Genomic DNA, 20,024 nt, shown 5'->3' on the forward strand with positions numbered 1-20,024 from the left:
CGAGAGAATCCGATCTAGTGGATATCGCCAAGCAGGCTGAAAGATCCAGGTATCCTACAAGTGTTCTACAGCTTAGTTTCCCTACGTGCTCTGCAACAACATCTGTGACAAAGACTTTGTTCCTGAGTAAGCACCTTGTTGGCTGCTTGGCCTTGTGAGAGAGGGACTGTCCAACCTGGGTGTTCATCCAGCTTCGAATGGCTATTCTCTGAATGCAGTCAAAGTAAGCAAGTTCGTTAACGTTTTTTGGACTTTGACATTGAGAGTACCTGAACTTCCTTTCCAACCCTCTGATCCCAAGTTGAAAGATGGTAAAACCCATTCAAGTCGATCTATTGTCAGTCTCAAGTCACTGGGTCATCTACCACGGGACATCCCCTAGACGTGAAATAAGGAGAACGGAAGGTAACAGTAAGCCCAAAAATAACCAGCAGCTCCTTCGGGGGTTAGTGCTAAATCTGTAAAAACAGAAAGGTGTGACCTAATAGTAGTCAACATAGCTATTGAATAAAAAAGAGTTCTGTCTACAACTGTCCCTCTAGTACTACCAAAGGCATATCCTTCATTTATACCCTTCTCTCCAGACCTACTACATCTTCTAAACCTACGAATGTGACCTATTGGGAATCGAAGTTTCAACACTCTTTCTCCACAGAAGATTGGCATCGAGTTCTACATACCCCACTAGTCATCTCCAAAAATGTCACACATTGGGAAACGCTCATGAAAATGTTCCATAAGTGGTATTACACACCATCTTTTCCACCCATTCTCCAAAGTGTTGGAGGAATTGTGACTCAACAGGGGATATGTTCCACATCTGGTGGAGCTGCCCTATTATCGCTACCTTTTGGTACCAAGTCTCTTCTCTTGTACAGTCCTTGACCAACTCTCCCCAACAGCTGACTTCACAAATGGCTCTCTTTGGTCTGGACTCCCAACACTGGCCCACCACCAGTTTACCTCTGCTACATCATATACTAATCTCAGCACGCCTGCTCATAGCCCGTGCGTGGAAAAAAACCCTTCCCCCAACCCTTAATGAGCTCATAATTACCCTTAATGAACACTGTCGCATGGAAAATCTTTTTTCTAAAGTAAACATGACAGAACCTAGATTCAACAAACACTGGTCTTCCTGGTTAATACATCCAAGCTGTATAAAACTTACATGACCTCTTTAAGCATCTTACCCAGACCAGACGGAGCCGGCAGTGAAAGTCACCTGTTTATTGTACTCTTTCTTGCCTATCATATATAAGTTAGCTGTATTTCACTTGAAGCTCCATGATATTGAACTCAGTTACCTCTTTCACATTATGGGACTGAGTTTTACCCATGGTCATATTTGTCTCTCCATTGTCCTGTGGTGTCGCACCCCCTCAGGACACAGCCCATAAGGGTATCTGGGGGGGATGGGACACTACCGGAATTACCGGACCTTACCACGCAGAGACCGCAGAATACAGCAGAAGGGCACCAAGCCCGTAATCTCTTGTACTAGCAGCCTGCGTTCTCTATTGAATATTCAGTGTGTTAATGTGCAATTTGTTCTAACACTCAATGCCTCACAGCACATAGTGTACAATATGTTTATGTCATATGCTTGTTAATGTGATATATCTCAATAAAATTCTTTTTGAAAGTAAAAAAAGAGTTCTGTGTAATATTCATGCTGGCTGCAGTCTGGGGCCCTGCAGAATGATTAGCCCATCATGGAGGTAATGTAATATCTTTACAATTCTTAGGGAAACTGTATTTCTTATATTTAAATTTTCAATTACAATAAGCAAATGACACTGGCCTTCATCTATGACAGATACTTTCACAGGTAGGGCTAGGGAATAGATAAATTAATATGCATTAAAAAGCTGTGTTATGTTTTTCAAAGATGTCATTTGAATGGTAAACTGCAGGACACCTCATCTTAAATTCAGCGTACTGGGCTTTTTTTGTTCCCTTTGCAACACACTGATGTGGGAAGGTTGTATTGAAATCAATAGATTCTTTGACCATGTATGTGTCCTGCTTTGGAAAATGTAGTAAAATCTTCTGTCCAATACCCCAGGATACCCCAAGCAGCTGGTCTCTGACCCAGTTGCAAACCTTCCTGTCTCCGCCAACCCATCACTGGCTCTTGTTATGATAGGTGACCCAACTAACTAACAGTGAGACACATGATCTGGAAGGGGGTGGGAAAGAGGCTGTGACTTTTTTACTGTAACAAACCTAAAGAAAGCATGTCCACTCACAAAGATGGGTCTATTAATCAATTCTGTTGCATTATAAAAGAAGAAATGCAGACAATATTACTTCTTGCAAGTCACCCTTCCAAAGAAATGTCTTTTGACCTGACTTAACTACAGTTTCATTGGGGGGTGCTAGGATAGGATGTGACTAAACATGTGACATCACAGCTCCTGTATGCGCAAAGTATCCTGATTTGGCAGGATATCTGGGATCTTCTACTTGCCATGAAATGTTACGATAGTCTCAACTCAGCTCACTTTTTCCTGCTTGACAATGGCATCTCTTATACTGGCTTAGATGTAAAAAAAAGGGAGAAGCACCCCAGGGAGACTGCTTCAACATATTGAAGATGAATGGGGGGAAAGTAGTTAAAGCAAAGTACGGGCGGTCCCCTACTTACAAACATTCGACAAACGACTCCTACTTACAATCGGAGGGAGACAACAGGAAGTGAGAGGAAATCTACCACTAGGAAGGCTAATTCACTCATGTAAGAGTTAAAGTGGATGTAAACCCGAAATTATTATTTATTTATTTTTTGTCATAATGTAGATATATAAGATTTCCTATCATTTGAGCCCAATCTTGCCACAAAGAGTTAATCCAGCTCTGAGCAATCCTCTTTTATTTTTCAGTGAGATAAATCTTGACAAACAGAGAAAAACGTTGTCAAATCCTTCCCCTTGCTGTGCGTGACAGGTGATTTACATATCTCGTGCATTAGCCAAAGAGACATGCATTATTTTTTAATTCCCTCCCACTCCTTTCTTCTACTGCTCTGCCAGGATTGACTGTTCCCCACCTCAGCATGATTTGGCATGCTGGAGTCATGTGGGGACTTTTCTGGGTTTTGACTGGATGTTAGTGATCATAGCAAAAGTTCACTGTAAGAAATACACAGGAGAAAATGCATGTTGATAAGGGGAGTGTAGAGGTGGGTGGGGAGGCTACTGACATCACGACTCCACCCACTGAGCCCTGGAAAACAGACCCACCCACAAAAATCTGCAGTTTTTCAGATCTCATAGCAGACAGAGGGGAGACATTTGACAGATAAGTATACATGCAGGAGGTATGTATATTATTCTAGATAACTAATATTGCAGTAGTTTAGAAAGGATAAGAGTGGGTTTACATCCACTTTAATATGGGAAAAAGGTGTCTCCACTGATGCTTTATCACCAGTCCATGTTTTCCTAACAACCGAAAATGTTCAAAATCCAATTGTCATTGGGACAGAAAGTGAGGTGAAATCTTCTGAATAGGGGTACATACATTAAAACAAATGTTACAGGGGTGATAACCCTTCCCTATGCTATACAAAAGCTTACAAATTGATTTTTTGTCTGGAGCTACACTTTAAAAATGTACCTGTTCTGAATTACAAACAGATTAAACTTAAGAACAAAGCTACAGTCCCTATCTTGTTTGTAACCCGGAGACTGCCTGTAAGTGGCTACCAAGTAGGAGTGGTTTTGTCATGGGCAGTCTAAGGTGGTAATACATAAGGTGGACATTTTTTCAACTCTACTTGTTCCTACCCCCTCTCCTAAACTAAAAGTGCAGGAACAGTCTGCTACATCTAAAATGTTACCTGATGAAGTCAATGATTCCCAGGGCTCTCGGGATACTGTGAGTATTCTTACTCCCTCATGTGCCCTTTATCAAGTTTAGGGTGAGAGGAAGCCACTATTGAGGCATATTTTGAGATGTAACAACGGTGTTATATCTCACAGTCTCAGATTAATATTTTTATTGAAGAAATTACTTTCATTAGACAATGGGGTTGATTTACTACAGGTATATCTACTGTGCACTGCAAGTACACCGCAAGTGCACTTGGAAGTGCAGTCACTTTAGATCGGAGGGGAAGATCTGAAATGAGGGGAAGCTCTGCTGATTTTATCATTCAATCATGTACAAGCAAAAATGCTGTTTTTTATTTTCCTTGCATGTCCCCCTCAGACCTAAAGCGACTGCACTTCCAAGTGCACTTGCAGTGCACTTTTAGTGCAAAGTGGATTTGCCTTTAGTAAATAAACCTCTGTATCTTACGCAAATAAAAATCAGTCATGGAGGATAGGATGTAAAATAAAGTGATATGGAAGAAGTGTTGCACTCTTTTTAAAAAAAGATATGCACTTTCTTAAGTTAAGATTTGCAGGTACAAATACTGATAAATTGGATTATACTGAATTGTTGATGTTTCAGGAAATAAAATAAGTGGTCAATTTAGTAGAATATTTTACCAAATGGTACCTGTCTGTATTTGACTTTTGTGAAAAGCACCTGATTTGTAGGAATATTTCAATAAAAGGAACAAAGGTTTCACTGTATCTGAACTTTTTTCAGTCATTCAAAAAAAGGCTGAATTTCAGGAGGTTAAAAATGTATTTTGAAACTTGAAAATATTTTATGCTATGACTTATCCATCACAAGTGAGGATTGTTAACAAGGGAGAGGCACTTTTTTTCTTATTAACCACCTGATGCAATCTCTTGGATTGATGAAAATTAAAGACATTTATGATTGTTCCCATCTTTCAAGTGATATGCTGCTGGATATTCCAGTTTTCATTAACTTTTTTTCCCTAGTGGGACTTGGGAATCGTATACAAATTTTTCTTTGCAAAGGTGCAAAGAAAAAAGTGCATGGTCCCAGGAAGTTAAAAAAAATGTCCTCAGAAGTTGGAAATATATGTTTTGATTTATCCTGCATGTTAATTTTTTGTATTAATAAGAGTGAAAAATATATGTGATAGCATTGGCTGGAATATCATTGCATCTGGCCTTTTTAGAAAACACTTTCTTTATGAAAACCCAGGAGTATTGGATGTGTAGAGTAGGAACAGGGCTGAAGTGTGGATTGTACCGGCAGTGAGATTGCTTAAGATACCTAAAATGAGGTTTGATCTGAGCTGTTAAATCTGTTTTCTTACAAGAAAGGTGGTTCCCCCGAATGTATTGGCTTTTTTTGATACTCTAACTGAATAAAAATTTGGGCTAAAATTCCTGAACTGTCATGAACTTTCGCTTGTCACCACTCTCCTCAAAACAAATATTTATATTCATGTCATACATTTTTGATATATATATATATATATATATATATATCCTGACAGACTCGATGGCAGCAACGTGTGGGTAGGCTCTGCCTCCATAATTACCCTATAGGACACCTCTCCCATAAATCTTTGCTCTTTACCATGTTCCTTTTTTGTCCTCCTCCGTAAGACCAAATTTTTGGCTCTCTTACCTGAAGATGATCTCCCTACAATCAGGATTAGTTGAGAACCAGATGACACATCCCTCCGATAGGCCTTGTCTTTTAAGCAAGGTATGGCGTGTAAATGCAGAGTAGCGAGGAAGAGCTAGTAGCCTTGTCACGGACAAGTTAGCATGCTTTGCCTGTTTGCCTAGCTATATATAGGCGGCCATTATCTGCTGTGAAGTCCGGTGTGTGTGTGTTTCCATTGGTGCAGTGAATCGTAGGTGGAGTGGTGAGTTTATTCCTTAAATATACATGGCAGCATTGTTTGTATCGGTTGTTTGTGGTCTTTTCTTTCTTTGCTATGTGCCTTTTTTTGCCCTGTGTATGGCGGCTGGTTCTTCCTGCGTTCCAGCCACCACTCTCTCTCTCTTCCAGGTTCGGTGTGCGTTCTGCACATGCATGGCCAGAATGAGAATGAGGCTTGGTTCTCACATGCGCTGGAACGTCTCAGATTCACACTGTCAGTGACGTCATGCGGCGCCACTTTTAAAAACCAGGAAATCGACCTGAAGAAGCAGGGCGGAACTCGCTGCTGGTCTCTGCTGCAGGAGGTGGAACCAATCATGAATTGGGCTCAGAAGTACTTGTCCAACATCTCAGCGGTCTACATTCCAGGTATACAGAATGACTTCCTTTCAAATGAACAACAACAAGTGGTCTCTCCACAAAGAGGTATTCAATTGGCTCTTGACCTTGGGAGTGTCTCCAGAAGTCGACCTCTTTGCATCCCCATGCAATTACAAGCTGACCAAGTACTATTTGAGGTTCCGAGATCCCCAAGCATAAGGGATAGATGCCCTCACGGACCAGTGGAGGTTCCACAAGGCCTACGCTTTTCCTCCAGTACCGGTGATTCTCCAGTTTCTTCAGAGGCTTAGAACAGAGATTGTGGAAGTCATAGCGGTGATTCCTTTCTGGCCCAACAGGCCTTGGTTTCCCCTTCTTACACTCCTCAGTTTTCAAGACCCAGTTTCCCTGCCTCCCAGGCTGAATCTTCTGTCTCAAGGAACAGTCCTGCACCCTTGTCCTTCTCACCTGCACCTCAGGACTTGGTTCTTGAGAGGGGAATGCTTGAGGCGCTAGGTTGTCCAGAAGAAGCTATTCTGACTCTTCTTAATGCCAGAAGGAAAAGTACCAACAGGGTCTACAAAAGTATATGGTCCAGGTTCACAGATCACATGGCTTCCAGACCTAATCCTTGTGACTCTCCCGCAGTGCAGGACATCCTTCATTTTCTACAAACAGGACTTGACCTTTCCCTAGCAGTGAATTTGCTTTGAGTGCAAGTGTCAGCCATCTCGGCATTCACTTTATTTTCATAGGCAAATCTTTCCCTGGTTCGTCAGTTCTTTAAAGGAGCTATTAGGCTTAGACCTCAGAGGAATCCGAAGTTCCCCAAATGGGGCATCCCTCTTGTTCTGGACTTCCTTTCCAGTCTTGGATCAGATCCTGACAAACCTCTCTCAGTGAAAGACCTAACGCTTAAGACCTTCCTAGTAGCGGTTACCTCAGCTAAAAGAGTGTCTGAAATCAGAAACTTGGGTTCGAAAGAGCATTTTCTTACTTTTTTCCAGATAGAGCAGTGTTGATACCCATGTTGCGTTCAAACACTAAAGTGAATAAATGTTTTTCTGAAAATCAAGAGATTGTGCTTCCCACCTTTAAGTCATCTGAGAATCAGGTTGTTCATCCTCTTGATGTGGGAAACACATTAAAACAGTACCTGGGGGTCACAGCTCCATTTAGGAAATCAGAGTTCCTTTTCATTCTTCTACATGGAAAAAATAAAGGAATGAGAGCTTCACTTAGATCCATCGCTGCTTGTACAGACCATCCAGAGGGCTTATATGGCAAAGGGCTTGGATCCTCCAGAGGCAGTAACGGATCATTCAACCTGGAGTATCTTGATCTCTTGGGCGGCTTATCGACATGTCGTTCCAGAAATAATCTACAGAGCAGCTTCTTGGTCTTCTATTAACACATGTTGGTCTCACTATTGTGTACCTATAGCACTGTCTTCTGTTAATTTTGGTTTGCAAGTTTTGTTAGTTGACAGTGTTAAATAAATACATTTTGTTTTTTTCTTTGCACAACATTTTGCCCACCCGGGTGTGTTTGGTGAGTTATTTCCGACACATTGCTGCCATGGAGTCTGTCAGGAAAATGGAAAATTTCCTGTCAAATACTTACCCTAATTTTCCTTTCCTGATAGACTCCGAAGCAGCAGGAGTTCCCTCCCAAATGTCCAGAGTAGGCTAGTTACAGAAAACGGTCAGTAGTCCGGAGCAAACATTTATGGTAGAGGTGTAATATAGGGTAGTTATGGAGGTGGAGCCTACCCACACGTTGCTGCTATGGAGTCTATCAGGAAAGGAAAATTATGGCAAGTATTTGACAGGAAATTTACCATTATATGTGTTGTGATGAGTAGACAGGGAGGTCATGGTGAAGTAGAAATATCAAGGCAGCCCTGTTGAAATTGGCCTGTTTTATATAACTGTTTGTTCAAAATGTATTTTTTAATAAAAAAGGTTATTTTATCATACCATAGTTTATGGATAGAAAAACACCACTATGTGTTTTTCCCCTGTAGTTATATGGGGTTTACTGTTCTCCATATTTGTTAATATTTATATTCCCCCTGATATCCAATTTTATTTCACATAAGATATACGGTTTCTGCTTATTGTAGTGGAAGACTTTTGTAATTCCTGAAATGGATAGACTTTCTTCTCCTGGGAAACAGTCTCCAAATTGTCTTTTTACTTTTGGCAAGTTACTGCAGGGGCTTCAGTTATTAGATACAGTATATGGTGCATAATATATCCAAGAGAGAAAAAAAACCTCATGCAACTTTTTTTAATAGGTGTTTATTTATATGTTTTTCAAGTAAACACAAGAGTAACTGCACAGTAAAGTAAATAAAGGGGGGGGGGAATAAAAGGGGGGGTGACTTTCCAAATATCCAATTTCATATTAAGTATATGGATAGGGTAAATTCTGATTATTCTTCATTGGTAAACAATTTAAATGTAATAATAGAGATACTTCTCTTCCTTGGATATTAAATCATTATTTGTTAGGGTTGGTCCCAGATTCCTGTTCTATTCATTCTTGATCTTAATGATTTATTTGGGGGTGGAATAACTTTACAGATTCTCCACTGGTAGTCTGGGATGTATTAAATGTGTATGTCCAAGGCCTGCTCATGAAACAAAATCTCAGTTGTTACAGCAAATACAAAGGAATGGGAGAGGAATCCGATGGTACAAGTTAATAGGGTGGAAGGGGATTCAATTAATAATTCCTCTTTTATTTCTTTAAAGATCTAAGAAGCAGCAGAGGATATATTGAGTTGAGCTGAGGAAGGCAAAACACTGGTATTTTCTTTCAAAATGGCATTACTTTAAAGAGAGAGTAAAGTAGAACATGTATTTGCAACCACAACACTGGCTCAGCCATCAAGATGCAAAAGAGAATGAAATGGGCATCATAGTCATTTCTATCTCTGATAAAATACATACATTCGATCAGTTCTATAATCTATATGTAAAATATAACATGATTACAGCAGGCATACTCAGATGAACAATTATGTAAATATTTAGAATAGTAACACCACCAATTCACAAGTTGATTGTCCTTTTACTTTGTAAGAGCTAGAAAGAGCACTGGAAATCTTTAAACACTAAGGCACCAGGGAGGACTGGTCGTATAGGTCCTTTTCCATCATTATTAGAAATTATTAACAAATCTTTTGAAATTGTTGAATTACCAACTTTTATTTACGAAGCAATACTGGGGGCTGTATTGAAACCTGGTAAATATGCAATGCATTCAGACTCATACCATCCAATATCCTTGCTTACTTCAGATAGTTAAATGGATAGCTAAAATGCTAATAAATGGCTTGATGTAAACAACACATACAATTAAAAATCTAGACCAAATAGACTTTATGCCTAATCAAACTATGGCTTTTAATTTTCAATGTATCTGTCAGGAATGACGTTTGCATACACGCAAGTGCATAAGCATAAGAACCCCTGCCCATGGGCGTGTAACAGGAGCCCGCACACAAGTGGGTGCACGACCGTGATCACATTCACATGTGCATATGCATGGGCACATTGGAGTCCGGCAGGCTGTTTAAACTGTACTAGTCCTCTGTGTCAGTGCCGTTTTGTCTATTACACTCCTGAGCATCAGTGTATTTGTTCCTATGTTGAGCCTCTGCCTGAACGCTGCCTGTACCCACCCCTGGCTTGCCTCTGGACTATTTTTCTGCCTACTCCCTTGGATGGGCTGCCTTGCTGTTACTGACCCTGGCCTGATTCCTGACCACTTTGTGGCCTGCTGTCTGTACCTTGATCTGCCTGAACGTTGCTGACCTGAACGATTGGATGCCTAAATTATTTTAAGTACTTCACATTTCATTGGTCTGGATCGCAAAGACTACCTTTTAGTATAATTAAAAGTATCTTTAAAAACGTATATGAAAAGAAAAAAGCCTAGATTAGATATAGGAACATTACAGCAGAGAATTGATGAGGTTGTATAGCTACCCCAATCTATAAATGTATTATATAGCCAGGCAGGTGAAATATTTTACTGGATAGGGTAAGGGGATCTGCCCTCTATATCACTTGATAAATGTATGTGTGGAAGAGGCAGATCTATTATAATTATTATTATTATACAGGATTTATATATTCCCAAAAGTTTACTCAGCGCTTTACAATATAAAAAGGGAGATAGTACAGTTACAATACAATAAAATACAAGAGGGTTAAGTGGGCCCTGCTTATAATAGCTTACAATCTAATAGGATGGAGCAAGTGGTACAAATGGTTATAGGTGTGGGGAATGAGCTGATGGAAGTGATAAAATATAAGTTGGAGGCATGGTAGACTTTCATGAGAGGATGAGTTTTCAGGGATCATCTAAAAGCAGCCAGAGTGGGAAATAGCCAGACAGATTGAGATAGAGCGTTCAGGAAGATGGGAGAGGCTCTGGAGAAGTCCTGGAGATGAGCATGGGAGAAGGAGACACGGGAGCTTGAGAGCAGGAGGTCTTGAGAGGATGGTTTGGGTGATATTTGGAGATAAGATTGGTGATGTAGCTTGGGGTTGCCAGAAACCATGAATCAGACTGAGACAGAAGTACAGTTAAATCTCACTTGTTTAATAATAATAAAAAAAGGAACACAGATTAAACATAGTCAAAACATAACGAGAGTTCAGTAACCAGAACGGATAGTCAGACCAGCCAAAATGTCAGGGAGCCAGAGGTGAGCGTAGTAGAACAGCAAGCAGGATCTGGAGCCAGAAGGAATGTCAGCCAAGCAAGTCTTTAACAGAATCACAGGAGAGCTTCTCTAGAGATGTGACCAAAGAGAAGGCAGAGATCATCTGGGCTGGATGGCTTAAGTAGGCAGGACTAACGAGCAGGATATCATCAACAGGTGAGTCACTGTGGAGAGATAGGAGCTGGCAATTAGCCGTTAGATGAGCGGCCAGCTCAGAGAAGGATGGGCTGAGTCCAGCCCTGACAGGGGTAGAGTTGTGAATGGCTTTGTATGTCGTTGTTAGTATTTTGAATTGAATTTGCTGGGCAATCACAAGCCATTGGAGGGAATGGTGCAGAGGGGTGGCAGACACTCAGTGGTTGGTAAGGTTGACTGAAGAGGGGATAGCCTATGGAGTGGATTATATGTGCTATAGAAGGAGATTTTCTACTCTTTGGGTGGTGCCCCTATTTTCCAATTGGTGAATAAAGTTTCGAGATTGGTTAAGAAATGACTAAGGATAAGGGGGTGTACTCCTTTTAAACCAATGTTGGGGTAACTGTATTTATAAAGAAGTAGCAACGTTGGAGGGATTTGTCCTCTGAAACAGCAGGGTGTTTTAACATCTGAACAACTGTATTTGAATGATTCCTTAAAATTGATTGAATCATTATAGGAAGAGTTCTAATTAAACAAAGTTTTCATCAGCATATACAACTGCATCATGCAGTAGAATCTCAGGAGATGATAACACCTATGAGATATTATGATGTGGGCAAACGGCACTGAATGGGTGAGAATGTAAAAAGATGTTACAAGCATGGGAATGTTAGAATTTTTTTTACTTCTTTTTTTTTTTTTTGGACCAGGGAGATGTGATCAATTTGAATGTGAGGTGTCTTCAATAAAGTAATGTTGGGTACAGTTTGATATTTTTGCTTTATTATTTTTTGGATGTGGTTTGTTTTGTAGTGTGATGTTTTTCTTACCATATGTGTTTGTCGGGGGGGAATCATTAAATAAAACATGGGAGGAAAAACACCCACAAAATTATGCTTCTTCCATGGGTCCCATTTTGACATTAGATCTATAATTGTTGGCATAGGAGAATGATATGTGTTAAAATGGGGCAATATTGAAGCCATTCCCTTTTTTTCATTATTTGGATTGCAAGTAAAAAGTGCCAAAAAAATATATATATATATATTTTATTGGTTCCTAAATAACCCATGTGTTCTTTGCCATAAAAATTGTTATTTGTAGACGTGATTTTTATTTTCAACTCTCATAAGCTTTTGTTGCTCAAAATAACAATCATTACTCAAAATAACAATCATTACAGCTTTGTGAAGAGCCTTGTTTATCAACCATATACATCATTACATGTATCAAAACCTACATATATTTAGGGTTTCTGTTATGGGGATAAAAGGAAAAACATTGCAGTATTATTATTGAAATTTTTAAAGAGGATTTGTGTTTAACACTGATGTCACAGTTATTTTGATATGCAAACTGGGTAAAAAGATATTGCTAAGTAAACTGACACATACCAGAATTGCTAATTTTTCATTGAATCATTTAACTACTTTTGAGGACTTTGTACATGGCTTCAGTCAGGCTACAAGCCTGGCGGTGGTTATAATCGTGTTGCCCCCCAGCTCCACTACTAGATAGAGAGTTAAGAAACAAAAATGTGTGAATGTGTAAGAAGTGACAATTGTGTATTGTATTAGGCATGGGAAAAACACTAGATTGTGAAATACCCAGCCAACTTGTTATGGGTAAGGGATGTTGGCTTATCTTGCTCTAAGTGAGCTTGACAACTTGATCTGGCTAAATAGTAATGCCCCATACACACGATCAGATTTTCCGACAACAAATGTTGAATGTGAGCTTGTTGGCTGAAAGTCCGACCATGTGTATGTTCCATTGAACATTTGTTGTTGGACTTTCCACCAACAAATGTTTGTTAGCAGGTTCTCAAATTTTCCACCAACAAAACTTTGTTGTTGGAATTTCAGATCATGTGTACACAAGTCCAACACACAAAAGTTCACGCATGCTCAGAATAAAGCAGAAGGAGCTTGATTGGCTATTGAACTTCCTTTTTATCGGCTCGTCATACGTCTTGTACATCCGTGATTATCAACCCTGTCCTCAGGGCCCACTAACAGGCCAGGTTTGCAAGATAACTGAAATACATCCCAGGTGATATCATTTGCTGCTCAGTGATTGTAGTATTCTAGTCTGCATCTCCCCAAGGTAATACATAAAACCTGGCCTGTTAGTGGGCCCTGAGGACAGGGTTGATGACCACTTTTGTACATCACCCCATTCTCATGTTCATAATTGTTGGCCAACATTTGTGTGGCTGTGTGTATGCGAGACAAGTTTGAGCCAACATCCTTCAATCAAAAATCCACGGTTTTGTGTGTACGGGACATGTGACAGTCTTCTGGAAATTCACAGAGTTTGGGATGCCTAGAGGGTTACACAAGTGGGTTTGGCTGGTAATATGAGGTGTATGTCACAAGTTAATCAGCTCTTTGCATCAGAGATCAAAATGGTATAAATATATTCTGAAATATAATCAATTTAGCCCTTTACTCTTTGTTGTTAAAGTACCATGTGTATATGTACAATAAACTTGGATTATATTTTCACCTTCACCTTCAGCTTTCACAAGATTTCTCTACAACACCTCTGGTCATAAAGAAAGGAGGAGACAATTATTCTTTTACCTTGTTTGTGCGGGCAAAGAAATAAAAGTGACGTTTTATTTAACTATACTGTGATGAAACCCTAGGGAGTATTTTATCAATGTCAAAGGGTAAATTTACAAGCTGAATAAGCTACTGCATGAATTGTTGGTAGAAGGCATAGAGTCATGTTTTTTTTCTCTTCAATGTTGAATATACAATACAGTTTGATGCAGGATTGCCTTTATTGTCTCCAGATGCTAAGAACACAAAACATACCACAGGAATATTAGAAAATAGCAAACAAGAAGGATAAGAGCCGTAATCTATAGTTGTTGATAGTTGTGATGGTGTTGGCCATAGTATTCTTCTTGACAAATTAAGGAGTCAAATAGGTGAGGCTGGGCATTGAGTCCTTGATGACACCGTTATTTCTATTTTCTCCTATAATACTATTCACGATATGTCTTTCTCTGAGCCAGGTGATGATGCAGTAGTAGATCAGGACACAGTACAGAAAATTAAATCTTCCTGTAAGAATCATCACAAAAATGTAAGAAATGGTTGTCTGACTCAATTTGTTTTCTTTTTTTATGTTTAATGTAAGGCATCTGTCATCTTTGTCGCACAGCACTGAGAAGTAATGAAAACGTATTGACATCAGCTTGCACTGAAGATAAACATGGTGTAAAGAGTTCTCACAATGTCAGCTCCCAACATGTACTGGTATTATTATGGGCTGAGGGGATTCATATGGAGATTGACCTATACATGCCTTGCATGTAATGTTATTCATATCTTTTTTTAAATGTAATATTTGGAGGAAAAAATATTCCATAAAGATTTGGACTTGTATGTCCTAAATAACTAGCACTGCTTTTTGGATCTTAAAAACATATAGCCATTTTTGCACAATGTATTTTGATTAGAAGCTCTGGGCAAACAGTTAAATGCATAGATGAAATATGTGTGTGGGAGCTGTATACAAGTAAAGGGATTTGTATTTTAACCAATTATTCCTGAGAGTTACACAGCTCTATCGTACTGTCTGACAGGACCTGAGGCCTGATTTTTATTTGCTGCAGCTAAGTAACACTAAAAAGGCCCCATGCACACTATCAGATATTCTACTGATTTTTGTCTTCAGATTTACCAAAACCATGTAGTGCAAGGGCTGCCTGACTGCATACAAATTGAAACTCCTAAGGTTTGACCTCATATTATATGGTTTTGGTAAATCTAATGCCGTGTACACATGATCAAACAATCCGGTGGAAAAGTACGGCGGACTCAAGTCCGGCGGACAATCCCCCCGTGTGTAGGCTCCGGCGGACTTTTTTTACCCAAAAGTACGGCGGACTTAGAAAGTAGTTTTGCACTCCAATCTTTCCGCCGGACTCGCATTTCGGCGGACAATCCGGCCGTGTGTGTGCCAGTCCGCTGTACTTTTGAAATGAACTGACTTTTCCTGCCCGGAGAAAAGTCCACTCATTTTGAGCGCGTCTCCAGGTAGCCAGGGCCAGCGAAGGAGGCGTCGCTGGCCCCGTCACCTGGTATGGACTTAAAGGGGAATCCCTACGCTACCCGGCCGGCCAGGAAAGGAGATGGGGACGAGCGAGCGCCCCCCCTCCTGAGCCGTGCCAGCCCCCCACCCCAAAGCACCTTGTTCCCATGTTGATGAGGACAAGGGCCTCTTCCCGACAACCCTGGCCGTTGGTTGTCGGTGTCACCTGTAAAAAAAAATTAAAAAAAAACACAACACACCAGGGTTAAAATAGTTTATTGCACAGCTCCTGGGGTCTTCTGTCCGTCTTTGGGGGTCTTCTCACCGAACTCCTCCGCTATCTTCTGCTAGCTCTCTTGCTAGCGGAGGAGCCCGGCTTTCTTCTTCACCGCCGCCGCCCTCTTCTTCCGACTTCGGGGGTCTTGTCCCGCTCTTCGGTTCTTCTTGCCGGGCCACCTTGCCTTCTTCTAGCTCTTTTACAGGCGGTGGCCCGGTCTTCTGTCGCCGCTGTCGCCGTCTTCTGTTCTTCTCTTCTTCTCTTCAGATGTTGCCTCGTTGCATCCTCCGCTCAAAATGAGGGACGTGGCCTGGCACGGCTCAGGAGGGGGGGGGGGGGCGATCGCTCATCCCCACCCCCTTTCCTGGCCGGCCGGGTAGCATTCTCGGACAAGGGTCTGATGTGGACCTGGGGGGGACCCCCACGCCGATTTTTCGGCATAGGGGTTCCCCTTTAAGTTCATACCACGTGATGGGGCCAGTGACGCCTCCTTCGCTAGCCCCGGCTACCTGGAGACACGCTCAATATGAGCTGACTTTCCTCCACGTGTGTGGGCGAGTCCGTTCATTTCAAAAGTACTATGAAAATTATAAATGGCCTCATAATATAAAGAATATAAACATACAACATTACATGATGCACCATCATTCCAAATTGATATAGAGTAAATTTTGAAAAATCTGGTCCCCAACCAGAAATGTCAACAAGGGGAAGAGAGCAGAGGGACTATTGCGGTGCACATTACGGATGGTAAGGACATTAGAAAAACAATTGTGTAAAAATATTATATCAATTTATTTAAACATAAAATCAATACAGAAAATAAAGGGCTGGTATAGAAAGTGAAGTATTTCAACTAGTTTCGCTTTTCAGCTTCTTCAGGAAATACCAACATATAAAATATATATAAATATAATATAAATCACAATTGAAAATACAACAACATAATAAGGTACAAATAAATAAAAGGGGATAATTTTTTCGAAATTACATTCAAGGTCTTACCAACATGCCCAAGCCCCCAGGATAGTTCAGGTGACCGAGGGAAGCCTCTCCCGGCGGCTGGGAGAGGTATCAATCCTAACATTAGCGGATATCTGTGTAAAAATATTTATGTTGACACTTATTGATTCATAAGCTACCCATAAGTGCAAAGTGATGCACATCGTGAGAGATAGCTAGGAAGTGAACACGTGAGAAGTGGTGAACACATGCCAAAGTGAGAGAGTCAACCCCATAATAATCGGTGTATAAGATGGAAAGAGATGTGAAAAAAAGGGGGATATAGAAAAAAATACCCCATAAGTGTAAAGAAAACAAGATATGATGAGTGAAATATTAGAGAAACCTACGGAGGTAGGGGCAAGAAATCAAAGTCATTACCCGTAAAATAATACACATTAGTACCTTTAGGGCCCGGAGGGGGTAACAGGGCTGTCCACCCATCAATTGGGTCCTGGGGTTTCTCTCCCGGGGGCTGGTGGGGCTCTTGGGGGGTTTCCTTTTTTGGGGGGAGGGCGGAGCATTATAATTGGGTGCTCTGCCAGCCCCCTCTTCCCTTCCTCGCGTCCTGGCCGAGATTGATTGGCCTAGGGAAGGGAGCGCAGATGCTCGTAGGTCTTTCCACGCGTGCGTGGGTCGGGCTTGGTGCTGCACAGGTTGCGCGTGACAGTGTAGTTCGCAGCCTGTGCAGGGCACCTTGAACGAGGAGCGCGTGCGCATCGGGGGTTGACGCGCGCGCACTGTAGAGCCCCTGACCCCGTGACGCTGTGCGCCGGCGACATGGCGCTAGAGTCATTTAGCGGGGTTGAGGGGTATTTATAGCATTTCCTCCGCTACCCTGTATGCCGAGGTGACCCGGTGAACCTAGGATGTGTTGCGATCGGTAAGTTAACACAATCTGGATTGAGCACCATTATGATGCTCTTCAACATCAAGTAATGTTTTATAGACTGATAGATTACCCTGTTAATGTTTACACAGATAACTCCCCATATATACAGTACTTTGATGTCACGGATGTTCTTCCATTTTGTACATTGTTCGCATTAGTGAGGCTGACTTGCTTATCTATTGATGGGTGGACAGCCCTGTTACCCCCTCCGGGCCCTAAAGGTACAAATGTGTATTATTTTACGGGTAATGACTTTGATTTCTTGCCCCTACCTCCGTAGGTTTCTCTAATATTTCACTCATCATATCTTGTTTTCTTTACACTTATGGGGTATTTTTTTCTATATCCCCCTTTTTTTCACATCTCTTTCCATCTTATACACCGATTATTATGGGGTTGACTCTCTCACTTTGGCATGTGTTCACCACTTCTCACGTGTTCACTTCCTAGCTATCTCTCACAATGTGCATCACTTTGCACTTATGGGTAGCCTCAGTAATGCGGTCTTACTCATTACTCACACTAACCTTTACCCATGGGCAGTCACAGCCACATGGTTCTTTCTATCTCACGAGCATATCTATCTCCTCTCAACCATATTGGTTCACTTTTGGTGGTTGAGATGCCTTTCACACCCTTTGTCACTCGAGAAATCCTTTGAGGCAAGTTTATGAATCAATAAGTGTCAACATAAATATTTTTACACAGATATCGGCTAATGTTGGGATTGATACTTCTCCCAGCCACCGGGGGAGGCTTCCCTCGGTCACCTGAACTATCCTGGGGGCTTGGGCGTGTTGGTAAGACCTTGAATGTAATTTCGAAAAAATTATCCCCTTTTATTTATTTGTACCTTATTATGTTGTTGTATATTCAATTGTGATTTATATTTATATATATTTTAGATGTTGGTATTTCCTGAAGAAGCTGAAAAGCGAAACTAGTCAAAATACTTCACCTTCTATAACAGCCCTTTATTTTCTGTATTGATTTTATGTTTAAATAAATTGATATAATATTTTTACACAGTTGTTTTCCTAATGTCCTTACCATCCGTAATGTGCACCGCAATAGTCCCTCTGCTCTCTTCCCCTTGTTGACATTTCTGGTTGGGGACCAGATTTTTCAAAATTTACTCCATTTTAAAAGTACGGCGGATAGTCCGGCAGACTTAGTACGCCGTATTAGTCCGCTGAAAAAGTGCCGTGTGTGGGCAAGTAGCTCGTTCGGAAAGTCCGGCGGACAGTCCGGCGGAAAGTCCGGCGGACAGTCTGGCGGGAAGTCCGCCGGATAGTCTGCAACGTGTGTACGCGGCATAAAGGAAAAAATCAGCAGAAAATCTGATAGTGTGTATGGGGCTTAGGGCCCCATTCACACCTGAGCGTAGCTTTTTCATGTAGAAAGTCACGGCATTTTAGAGTGATTTTGCCACGTTTCGCGATTTTGTACAGGTCAAAAGGTTACCAATGTAAAAAGAAGAACAACCAAATCTAAAAAAAAAGTTCCAGAACTTGTTTGAGCTTCAGGCAGGGGCTTGCTAGGTCTCCAAAAGATCTGGGGCTAGAGCTGGCGGGGGAGGGCACACCTGTGGTAAGCAATTTTTCGTGGGCAAAGGCTGGTGTTGGCGTTTCAATGATCAAGGCACCATGGTTGATATGGTGTCAGGGTGATCGAAGCGCATTGTTTCTATTGTTACATTCTAATATTTAATGAAGTGGTTCAACTCACCATAATCCAGAATTAGTGGGAGCCCTGGGCGTGTCACTTGCCACATTTCTTGTCACCAGATGCAGCATGTAACTTGCCACCATCGCCTGTCACCAGATGCAGCTTTTTAACTGCCTCTAGATGTGGATTGTCACTTGCCATGTTGCCTGCCACCAGATGTGGATTGTCACTTGCCACGTCACCTGCCACCATTTGCAGATTGTCACTTGCCACCGTTTGCAGATTGTCAATTGCCATGTCACTTGCCACCATTTGCAGATTGTCACTTGCCATGTCACTTGCCACCACTTGCAGACTGTCACTTGCCATGTCACTTGCCACCACTTGCAGACTGTCACTTGCCACGTCACCTGCCACAATTATCAGATTGTCACTTGCCACGTCACCTGCCAACTGATGTGGATTGTCACTTGCCATGCCAGCCAGTGACACCAAATGAGCATTGTCACTGCATTGGTGGCAGGCTGGCAGCACTGGTCCATTTGGTGAGGGCAGGAGAGCGGAGATGTGGGGCGGGCAGTGAGAGATGATGCTCCCCATGGTACCTCTGACATTGAAGAACCTCACACTGTGAGCGTGGAAGAGCGCTGATGTGTGGCGGGCAGTGAGAGATGAGGACATCTCTCTACTCCCCGTTGCACACCGCTCCCACATTGAAGTGGCCCAGCTGTGAGGGTTGAAGAGTGGTGATGTGGAGCAGGTGGAGAGAGATGATGTCATCTCTGCTCGTCCGCCCGCTTGTCTCTTCTCCACCTCTAATGCAGCCCGCAAACACGAACTGCTGGTTAGGCAGGGACCCTGCGGCAAGAGACTCAGGGCTATGGGCTCCAGATTCGGGGCTACAGCATCGATAACCACCCCCTGGTGATGCCTATGGCTTCAGGCGTTTTGGAGCTTCTGGTTTCAGGCATTTTGGAGAAAAGATGCAAACCATCTCCATAGAGAATAATAGATTGTTTTCCCCTCCAGCGTTTTGTAGTTTCAGGCTTTAACCACTTAACAACCGCCGCATGCCATTGTACGTCATCACAATGGCATGTACAGGCACAAGCACGTACATGTACGTGCTTGCCTTCCAGCGGGTGGGGGGTTCGATCGGACCCCCTCCCGCT

Source organism: Lithobates pipiens, unplaced genomic scaffold, assembly GCF_037356315.1.
Source record: "Lithobates pipiens isolate NorthernLeopardFrog02 unplaced genomic scaffold, aLitPip1_a1.2 Scaffold_18, whole genome shotgun sequence".
Taxonomy (NCBI): Eukaryota; Metazoa; Chordata; class Amphibia; order Anura; family Ranidae; genus Lithobates; species Lithobates pipiens.